The sequence below is a fragment of the Drosophila sulfurigaster genome, chromosome 2R (genome assembly GCF_023558435.1).
Source record: "Drosophila sulfurigaster albostrigata strain 15112-1811.04 chromosome 2R, ASM2355843v2, whole genome shotgun sequence".
In the NCBI taxonomy this organism is placed as follows: Eukaryota; Metazoa; Arthropoda; class Insecta; order Diptera; family Drosophilidae; genus Drosophila; species Drosophila sulfurigaster.
In genome coordinates, this window is record NC_084882.1 from 31,858,051 (window position 1) to 31,869,757 (window position 11,707).

Genomic DNA, 11,707 nt, shown 5'->3' on the forward strand with positions numbered 1-11,707 from the left:
ATTGAATCTGGTCTCGCATTGGGATTGTGTTTAGTTCAGAAGAGAGGAGGGAGAGGGGAAGGAAGGAGGGGAGCGACGTGGCTGGTGCACGTGGGCTGAACTAAATGCCGGCAGCGAAAACGGAAACTGTACAAGTTAAAGTTAAGCTGACTCTAAGCCAAGCACAGCGGACGCCATCTTTGAATTACGGAATTTCCGGTTAACGCAATGGACATCAAAAAATGTTTTAATTTCTTTAGCTTCAGCTTCTTCGACTGCAGCAGCAGCAGCAGTAGCATCAGTTGTAACTTGTTTGTTAACTCTTAGCCGCAAAAGTTCTGCACAAATATTTTGCAACATTTCTATCTGTGCTTTTAATATGAAACTTACCCAAGCTATGCAAATTATGTTAGAAATGCAATTTTCAATCTCTGGCCAATTTGTGTGAACTTCTTTCTATCCCATTCCCCCATTGCCATTGCCAATAGATTAGAGCCATTTTACAATTCAATAAGTCACAAACGAGCATGAGAATCCACTTAATTGACAGCTTCACTTATTTTTAATTGAAACGAAATCGCCTTAAACTTTTCAAATCAGTTGGAAAATTGAAAAGTTTCTTCCATTTTTTTTTTGAGCAATAGTCGTGAAAGTGTTTCCGTTTCCATTAAAAGTTTCTTTTTTTGTGTATATGTATGTGTGTGTGTGTCCGTTTGTGCAATAAATTATCATAGTAAGTTATCGATATAATTCAATAAATCTTTGCCTGCTGAGTAGTTTAATGAAATGCTGCCACTATTCATTTCATCATTTCCACTGACCGTAATTTGCTCTTAATGCTGCATTTCAGCAATGCCGCAATGGATAAAGTAAATCTGCCGCTGCTTCTGCGGCTGATGCTTTTGCTGTTGATGTTGCTGTTGTAGCCACAACCGCATTTGACTCCAGTCGAAACAACATTTAAAGCAGCCGCAGTAAAGTCGCCAGCTCGGCCATCAATGGCAGCCACAAATCGATTAACTTTGGCTTCTCAATTAGCATCTGTTGCGGTATGCAGAAATTTCTTTCTGAATTTCTCTTGATTGAACTCTTTCTCTCTCTCTGACTCTCTCGCTCTCTTTGGGTATTGTAAGGTTCGCATTGCAGCTTCATTAATATTTAGTTAAGTGCGGTAAATCAGTTGTTGTCTTTGGCAACTAATAATCACATTTACAACAGTGCAACTAATCAATCCTCAAGTTGTTGCAACATGAAGAGCGAAAGCTTTATCTTAACCTTAACATTTATGTTTACTGCCAAACGTCCAAACGTTGCCACCAAAATTTAATTTTCTATTAGTAGTCTGGCAACGCCGAGTGAGGGACATATCGATTGCAGCATCAAGAGTTCTATCGATTACGAGAGGCACGAGGATCGATCGTGAGGAGCGTGTGAAGACGCCGCAAAAGAAGAAGAAGCAAGACTACGACGCTGACGAAAACAAAACATTTACATATTAAATTATCTTAATCAAACAAACGGAATATGAACATATTTAATAAACACATTCACATATTCAATTTCAAATTTGTGTTTATTGGCAGTGTCCAAAAATTACAATCAATAAAAGTATTTTGCACTTCAAGTAACACAAGTTAAAATTACATTTTCCTTTAATAAATTTTATATATTTTTACAGTTTACCGCAGCCCAAAACCTAAATGTGAATTAAGTTGAAAACATATATTTACAAGCAGAAATATAAACAGAAACGAAGCGCGCACAAATTGAATTAGGCTTAAATGCAATTTGTAATGTTTAAGCATATTACACATACGCCGCGTAGGTTGTAGTCTACTTAGATGTGCAACTTAAGCAAATTATTTGGCAGCTGCTTTTGTTGTGTTTATCCGTCCATCGGCAGCTGTCAGCTGTGTGTGTGTGTGTGTGTGTGTGTGTGTGTGTGTGTGTGTGTGTGTGGGTGTGTGTACGTGTGTGTGGCTAATGCCAGGCTGCTGCTTAATGCAAATAAGCTAAAAGCTTTGCGCAACAGCAGCAAACAATGGCAAATGAATAGATAAAAAGATAATATCCATTTGTCTGTTTGTTTGTTGTTGTTCTCCAGCAGCAGCAGCAACAGCAACAGCAACAATGGCAACAACAATGGCAGGCGAAAACCTTTAAGCGGATTTGCGTTAGCTGCTGTCAACTTTTGGTTTACTCTCAGCCAGCGATGACAGTTTTAATTGATTTGCATTTGACACACACACAATGAGTCCGAGCGACAGCAAATCACATCAACGAATTTTGAGTCAGGCAGGCAGCAGTGACCACTGTGGCAATGTGGTTACGTGACTGTGTGTGCACGTGTGTGTGTGTGTGTGTGTGCGGATGGGTTTTCGCGTTTTCCTGCTGACCCGACGAACATTTTTAGTTGCAACATTTAAGCTGAAAAATCTACTCTATGTTATATGAGCTGCTGCTGACGAATCATCAATTGCGAGTCGATTAGTTCTTCGATAAGCTAATCAAAGCTGTCAGCAAACATTTAATGCCCATACATAAATAATGCATCAATTAAATGGCATTTTAAGTGAAGAGCGTAGAACGCATTAGGCTTCAATTTATAATGATCCCCTGAAAAAATAAAAGAAAGAAAGAAAGAAAAAGTTTGGCAACACAAAGTGAAAGCGACAGATTGGCAGAGTATTTCATCAAATTGAACTCAATCACGTGCCAATGATCAATCGATACTGTCAATGCGGCGCGAATACAATGTTGATGCCAACGAAACCATGAATGAAACATAGCCACACACACCTACATATGAGTGTGTGTGTGTTATCGTATATGTAGAGTATATATTTTATATGGAGGTGTGCTGTTTGTTGTTTACGGCTGCGAGAGTGCTGATTGAATGACTTTTGACATTAGGGCGCAGTGTCGTTAATCAAAATGCTTTCGCATACGAGTTTATACACATATATGTCTATGTCTATATAAAGAGATCTAGGGCACATCATCTACCACAAATATTCGGGGCTCATGTGTCGTATGTGTGATAAAGTCATGCTCTGCTGTGCAGCAGAGGAATTACCTTGTGCTATGATTTAAGTAAGCCACAACAACAAGACTCTGACGACCTTGCCTACTTTTACACAGATTTAGGTTCGGTTCAAGGAAAATGTATCTGGTGCGTTTTAGTTAATTTGAGCACAATAAAAATCAGTTTTATGAGCCACTCATGACCCCATGAGTGCGAGTCAAGGGATATGCGATGCGATGCGATGCGATCCGAGTGGAGTAGATGTCGACACGTTTTCTGCTCTGTTTTGCTGTGTGCTCATTAAGCAGCTTCCGCATAGAGAGTGTCTGTGTGTGAGTGTGTGTTTGTGTTGTACATAAAGCACACACTTACGAGTATGTAAATGTAGCACTAGCTTCAGTTTCTGGGCTGCCTTCGCTGCCTCCTCCGCTGCCTTCACTGCCTCCGCTGCTGCTGCTGTTCTTGATGCGTGTTCATTTGTCCAACAAACTGTTTGCTTGTTTGTCCGCCTGTTTGTCTCTTTGTCTGCCAGACTGTCGGTCCGTCTGCCCCGTCTGTCTGTCTGTTTGCCCCACTGTCTGCTCTTGCTCCCTGCTGCCCCTTCGTCTGTCCTTTCATCCTGCCTGTCTGTCCGCACGTTTTGCGTGGTTCATGCATTTCATAGCAAGTGTGTAAACAACCTAACATACACACACTCGGATACTCGCACACACGCTCACGCAGAGAACAACGTCTAAGCTCGGCCATATGCCAGCCAAGTTACTCCTAGACTCTACTCAACGCTGTTGTAGTTGTCGCTGCCGCTTCTACTGCTGCTGTTGTTGTCCTTTTAGTCAAATGCATAATTATCTCACGTAAGCTTAAAGCAGTTAACTCAGCTGCTGCAATCTAGTAGCAATTCACTCTCCAGTCAAGTCTCTCAGTCTGACAGTCGACAGTCGACGGGGTCGCACACAGTCTGTTAATGGGGAGCACACATAACACATTGTTTTGTGTGGATCTGCGGTCAGTTGCGTATACGCCCCATTGGAATACTCAGCTCAGCCACTCGACTTGGCAGCAAATGTTAATTGAGCTGAAAATCACTTAACCTACTTAAAATTCTGCTGCTGTTTCTGCTGTTGCGCACACCAAAAAGGTAACAATAACAATTGTGAAAACTTTCGCCTTATTGTGGCAGCCATTGAAAATGGCGACTGCGAATACGAATGCGAATGCAGGACAAAGCACAAACACAAACACACACATGCACAACATAATACTGTGTGTGTGTGTGCGTAAGCACTTTCCATTTTGGCATCTGAGAAATGCGCCCGAATTGGCCCAAATTGACAATGCGTTTACAAGCTGCCGCTTCACGATAACTACTATATAACTGCCAGTGTGTGCGAAGTAAACCAAGTTGAAACATTGTTACCAAATTACTTTTAACAATAGGGAGTGCAGAAGCGACCACAGAACTACTTGCGAGGAACGAGCTTACGATGCGGGATATTTAGTTGTGAGTTATATATTCATCTTGTCTTGTTGAATATGACATATCAATGAATGTGATGTGATGTCTTGTCTTGTCACAAATTTAAATATATGTAAAATAAGTGAATAACTCATGTCATAAATATTAAGTGATGAATAGCTAAACACAAATTTAAATAGCAATGAGTCCTTTAAGAAAATAGATTGATGGAAGCGAACAGCAAAGATGACAAATTAGGTTGAAAAGTTGAAAGTTAATTTGCGAGATTTGTCCAGAGTAGTTAAGGTATATGGAATATTTTGTACTATATATATTTTTAATGCAGTACTTTATTAGTATACCACTAATAACATTTGGTATATTTCAGTATTTTTGCGTACGTTATTAATCGTTTACTTTTTTATGGCATTTTATTTTGACTTGATTTCTTATGAATTTACTTTCTAAAATGTGTATTTAAAGTAACTTTGATGAACGTATAAATTCAAATTATTTCTTTGTACTTTTCTTATTGAGTATAAGAACTATTTATTTATTTAAAAAGGTTAGATATAATTAAAATGAACACTAACGTATTTCTAAAGCACTGACTGTATTGGAAATAAATTCTAGAATATACTTGAAATATTTTTTTCATTTGTATTTTTATTATTATGTTACTTAATACCTTAATTATATTACACAAATGTGTAGATATTGCTTGCAATTATTTGTTCATTTATTTGATTGTATCTGTATTTCTGTAGTTGATTGTTTAAATGAATAAAAGTCAATATATAAGAAAACACAATATTTTATTGCAGCCCGGGCAATCAGAAGCTTCAGGCTAATAATAATTATAGTTTATTAACTACTCAGCTCAACTGACGAGGGTTCCATCAAAGAGACAGTAAAACTGGTTGAGTGGTCAATTCGCAGAGTTGAATGACAGTTTTAGTTAGTTTTCATTATTTATTACAACCGCAGAAACTGAAAAGCTGAAAGTGCTGAGATATTTATAGCTACAATGCTATAGAAAGAAGTGTTTGTAATGAGGAGGAAATAAAATCAGAGCAGCATGTGCAAAAATGCTTTTGTAAGTTGTGCTTACAAAACAGCAGCGAGACACAATGGCAGAAGAAACACTAAAACACTTGTATATTAATTACTTCTACGAACACATAATAGATGCTACTTCATAGCAAGTAGTTAAACAACATTTCAACTCGCTTTCCATTGCTTAACGAGTAGCTCTGTTTATCACTTTCCCTATTTATGTTATATATATATAGTATAGATATGCAGATGTTTCATGTTGCTCAGTTTTGTTCTTCCACTTGCAATAAAAAATGCTCAACTTTTTGCATTTTGCATTTTGCATTTGTTTTGGCAGCCAAGTACGTGCTTTGTTGCTATGCCATTTGTCGCGAATAATTTATGGAAAAAAGGAGCAGCATAAAAAATATATATTTGTCTATAGAATGTTTGTTGTATGAGTGCTACTTTGTCGCTGGCATTGTCTTTAGCAAACTAATAGCTCAAAGAATGCAATTGCAAAAGCATGAGCAAGAACTTTCTCTCAGCATCGGAAATGTAGTTAAAAATTGCACAAAGAGTGAATGGAATGTGAACAATATTTTGTGACTTGTATTCAGGTCACCAAAAACAAAAACAAAAACAAAAAAAAGGAAGAAGAAAACCATTCACACAATTTCAATCCAAATACGAATATGCTTTCAACAGCCTCGGGATGAATATGAAAAGTTTTGTGGCCGATTATGTTGACGAGGTTTTTGCATTGCCTTCGCCAATAGATAAGACCCAATTCTGGGTTAACCAAGCAATAGCCCTAAGCTAGTATTTTGTGAGTGAAACTTGTGATTTCCATGCTCAACTACGAAAAGTTTTTGTGTGCCAATTAAGTTGCTTCCCCAATAATTTTGATCAATGAATTATGACTGCAAATTGTTAGTTGGGCTATCAAAGTGCCACATAAATTTCCATCAAAATTATATGCTTAAAAATAAAACTAAAAGCCAAGGAGTACTCTTTGGGGAGAAAAGGCGAAAAGTTGTGTAAGGAAATCCGCCCATAAAGTAAATAAAGTTTTCAATTTAAAATTATATGTTGATTGTTTGCAGGATATATATATAGTTAAGAGCTTAAATGGAATTTAAGCATTAATTTGTTTTGCAGCCAAAAAATGGTGCAAATAATAATAAAAATAAAAGGAAAAGCGCTTCGCTTAATTTATGCTATAAATTAGCGTTTTGCTGTTCTGTTCTGTTCTGTGTGTTTTAAAGACTTAATTATTTTTTGGTTGGCTGGCCAAAGCGTATTTTTATTAATTATGCAAATGGTATTGCTGCCACTAAAAGCGAACATTTTTGAAAATAAATTAAAGAAATAAGAGTTGAATTTAATTGTAGCAGAATTCTTGATTGCGTAACTGAGAGAGAGAGAGCGACAGAGAGAGAGAGAAAGAGAGAAGAGACACAGATGTGTGTATGCTTTTGCTATTAGGAGCAACTGCAAAATAAATATACGAAATTGCAAGAAGTTTTTGTGATACTCGCATGTAAATTATGCAAGACAACAGAACTCTGCAATTGTGATGTGCAATTTGTCAGAAATATATTTGACATTTTATAGGGATGTACAGCATAGAAATAGAAATAGAAGTGATTAAGCCAAACAAATACTGAAAACACTCGACTCAATGTTTGCAAGTAATGAGTGTGCGTATGTGCAGCTGAGAGAAAGTCCCAGAGAAGCATTTAGTTGCAATCATTAGACATGACATGACATTGACAATTGTGTGCAATTGCAATGCATAAATTGTAGGTTTTTGGCAAATGCTCGTTTTTCGTATTGAATGATGTCAATTTGCATTTTGAAGAGCTAACAGACCCTAATATCATAATTGATTAAATGCGAAAAAAATTGAGTACGACTTCTGCTGCTTTTGTTGCTTTTGCTGCCATTGACATGCGAAATAAACTGATTGGCTTTCGGTTCAATTAAGCGTAAAGTTTCGTAATATAAATTTCAAAGAAAATCAAATTGCCAAAGAGAAAAAAAGAGGGGGAAAATATGCTGCCCGGTTGCAAAGCGCATCTTAATTGTTGTAAATTAAAAAACTGACATTTTAATTGGTTGCAGCACACAAAACAAAAAATAAAAAGAACTGCGGCAATATTTTTGCGCAGCCGAAAATATATAAAAAATGCAAATTATTAAACCAGTTGTGATAGTGCTGAGAACTTTTTTTCAACAGTTTTTTTACGCCATTCAGTTACAAAGCGGATTAAAAAGTTGTGTTTGTAAAAAAATATTAACAATCTGAATTATGAATGTATGTGTAAGCTTGGCTCGTTATTAGAACTGTTATGCCAATTGGATTGTCATCAGCGAAAGCAAAAAAGCGTATTGGACTGCAGCTTAAAGCGGACTATCACAACACAGACTGAGTTTGGATAGCTTAATCATCAAAGTTGCGCTGTGGCATTTAGTGTTGTTATCTGTTGGCACTTGAAACACAAATAGAATCCATTTTGGTCATTTGAATGCGATTCAAAATATTGTCGGAATATTTAGCCGCGGGACAAATGATAATAAACGAAAGCAAATGCAGAGATTGAGTTAATTCGCAAGCTCAACACAATTATGCTGCTGCTGTTGCTGTTACTGCTTGGTAATCGAGAACACGTGTCGCGTAGCAGAGCGAGTAAACAATAAATTTGTTATACGACTGCAAAAACATTTGTTAGCACAAGCTGCATTGTGTGCACGCGGCGTATGCGCGATATTGCGCATTTTATTAGCTGCAACAAATGGCTTTAAGCATTGAAATGCAAGACGATGAATTTAAGCGAAGAAAATCCCCATTTAGGTTGGGGATGCCTTAGAAAATGTCGACAATGACAGAACAGAAAGTTCCATTAACTTTTGTTCGCTCATTACTTAGAAATTAGGATTTTCGGGCGAAACCCGAAAATAGTTATTTGTAGTTCACGCAAACACAAGCAAACACAGAAGTGGGAAGTACAAGACACAGAGAGAGAGAAAGAGAGAAAGTCTCGACTAACCAATCAACTGTGGCTAACTGCTGGCCACAGAACTTGAATTACAATAGAGTCAGTGCAGACAAGAAGACGAAGAAGGCAGAAACACAGAAGCAGAGAGAGAGAGAGAGAGAGACTGCCAGACAGACAAGGAGACAAGGAGACAAGGAGACAAGCAGACAAGTTGGGAGGCAGACAGTGAGCTCCATTTACCAAAGTAGCTGCTGCCTAAATAGCCAAAGAAACTTGCAGAGCAACGAGCAACGAGCAGCACATCAGCAAGTCACAGCAAGAAGGAGAGAAAGAACAGCAAGTAAACTAACTGTGCGACACAAATGAGAAATCAAATAAATACTCAATCGAGCGGAAAGCATTCAAAGTGACATTGCTGCACAGCACAGCAAAAAAAAAAATCGGAAACAAAAGCAGCTGCAAATTGTTTGGGTATCTGCTGTGATGGGGTTAAGGATCGAGTACCTGTCAAATGTCAAGTATACGCAGCGTAATGCGCTTGACCAGCAGTAGCAAACAACTTAACGCCACTCCTCCCAAAAAAAAATCTGTCATCCACTTAGATACATCGATAACTTTTCCGTATCTTAGAAAGTTTGCGAAACCACAAAAAATTGAGAAACAAAAATAATTTGCTGTAATGAAAGCGACAAACTTTATTTTCCGTTTTTTGTTGTTGTTGTGCTAAACGTGGGCAGAGTTTTAATTTTTTGAAAAGTCGCACAGATTTATGAGCTAGACAAGTGTGTACAAAAATTAAGCCACTAAGCGACAATCACTGGAGCAAAGATGTTGTGAGCGAAGGCAACTTGAAGCACTTTGGAGATGCCTAAACTAATTTCCTATAAACATTGCGCAAGTTAGCGAAGTGCGTGCAAAATTGTTTCAGTATTTTCCCCCTCTCAATACAAGTTGTTGTCACATAACTGTGTAAACTGTGTTGGTTACATGCGTGTGTGTGTGTGTGTGTGTGTGTGTGTGTGTGTGTGTGTGTGTGTTTGTTGGGGGCTGCATGTGGGCTGCTTATTGGCGCGTGTGTTTGCGTGCTTGAAATTCATTTAGAGGATTTATAAGCAAGCATTGTCTTGCATATTTAATATAATTTGCAACTCAGCCAGATGCTTAGCAACAACAACATGCACAACAACAAGGATACATGACATTTAATTTATTAGACTAAATGTCAATTTGAAATTTTGCATTCGACTTTGCTCAGCAAACAATCAGCTCCCCATTGCCAGCCTTTGTATACCCTGTGTGTGTTGTGGCTTAAGTAGAGTGAACGACTTGCGGAAGTTTGGATGAAATTGTTTAGAAGTTATTTGGCAATAAGTGGAAATTGAAACTAACATTCAAGAGAAATGATAGTAAATATAAACATTGCATTTGTGGGCCCCAAAGGCAATCAATTATTGCCACTAATTTATTTTACATTTTCCAACTGTCTACTAAATAAAACACACAGCTAATTTTACAAATTAAGTTGATCATCAATGGGACAGTTTAATTTGCAAGTGAAAACACTGTTGGCTGAAAATATTCAGTGGAATTTAAAATATATAGTACTTCGAATAAACTTATTTGAATAATATAATTTTATATTTCTAAAATTGCGACATTAGCAATGTAGACATTAATAGCTGTTAGTTATAATTGAATTATTTTAGTTTAACATGATAACATAATAAGTGGATCATATGAATTGCAATTAAAAATAAATGAAGCAAACATAAAGTCAAGTTTCTAAATATAATTTAAAATTAAATATCAGATTAATAACATAAGAACAACTTAATTTATGTAACGAATTTATATTTTAGAAGTTAAATTATTTAATATAAATAGAATATCTTAATTCTGCATTTTGGGGACATTCAGTTAATACAGCTGAATCGGTTCATACAGAAGCAAGCTGTTCTTTAAATAATTAAGAAGAAAACTATTTAAAGAGACTTTTATTTAGGATTTGTGTTGTAAGTAGTAGATTTGCATCGACTTTTCAAATTGGTCAATTTGTAAATGCAACATAAAAATAAAACTTCTTTTTCAGTTTTAACAGCCTGTTTTCTTCATTTATTCATTTAATTAATTTATTTATTTGTTTTAATTCATTTTAATTCATTTTGATTTTTTTTATTATTTAAATAACTTAGTGTACAAGGAAATATAAAATCTAACAAACTACAATAGATATTTAGGGAGCAATTAACAATTCATTTGGCATTCGTTTCTAACTTGCAATAAATATTACGTATACGACCACGTTTATTTTTCAACTGATTTCCACTGCTAAAATAAATAAATTTACCCAATGCATTAACGCGTGTTTTTAGGTGTTTCGACAGTCGGATAATGCAATCGCATTTGTTGTGCGTATCCATGGACGATGCGTACCAAATACATACATATATATGGAGAGAGAGAAAGAGAGTACGAGTATAAGCATAAAGCGGCTTATCTGCTTGTTTACAACGGCAACAATTTTTTCATGTTTGCTCTGTAAACACACGCCCCGGCCAAAGCAAAGCAAAGCAAAGTCAGCGCGGCAAAATTCATTTGCAATTTGTTGAAAGCGCGCCGCCGTCGTCGTCGTCGTCGTCGTTGTCGCGCACTTGTTGAGTCTGGCCGAAACGAAAACGAAATCCTTTAATCCTTGCATATGGCGTGCATACAAATTATTTGTAATTTTCAGTTTGTTGTTGCTGTTGGTTGTTGTTTGTGAATTATTTAAATGAAATTGACAGTTTTGTAGAAATTAATTAGAGTGTGTCGCCGGCAAAAGAGTTTGCGCCTACTTAGCGCTAATGATGTGCATTACGCATACGCCATGTAAACCAAAATGAAGTCAACTCAATTCGCTTGCTGATTAGATAAATCACTTAGGCGGCAAGTGCGGGGGCTCGTAATGAAATGACGCTGACTCACTTGCACACAATTTAACCTCATTAGCATTGAAGGGAGTCCAGGCTAAAAGCCCATACACACACACACACGCACACACACATTTTGTAGTACTCTTCATTGATTAGTGCCAAGTTCATTTGCCAACTGCTGCTGCTGCTGCTGTCACTGTCATTGCCACTGTCACTGGCCCGGCTGTCACTGTCACTGACAGTGGTAAAAGGTTTTTGTGCTGAAATCATTAATTTATAAGTGCGACAACTGCTCTCG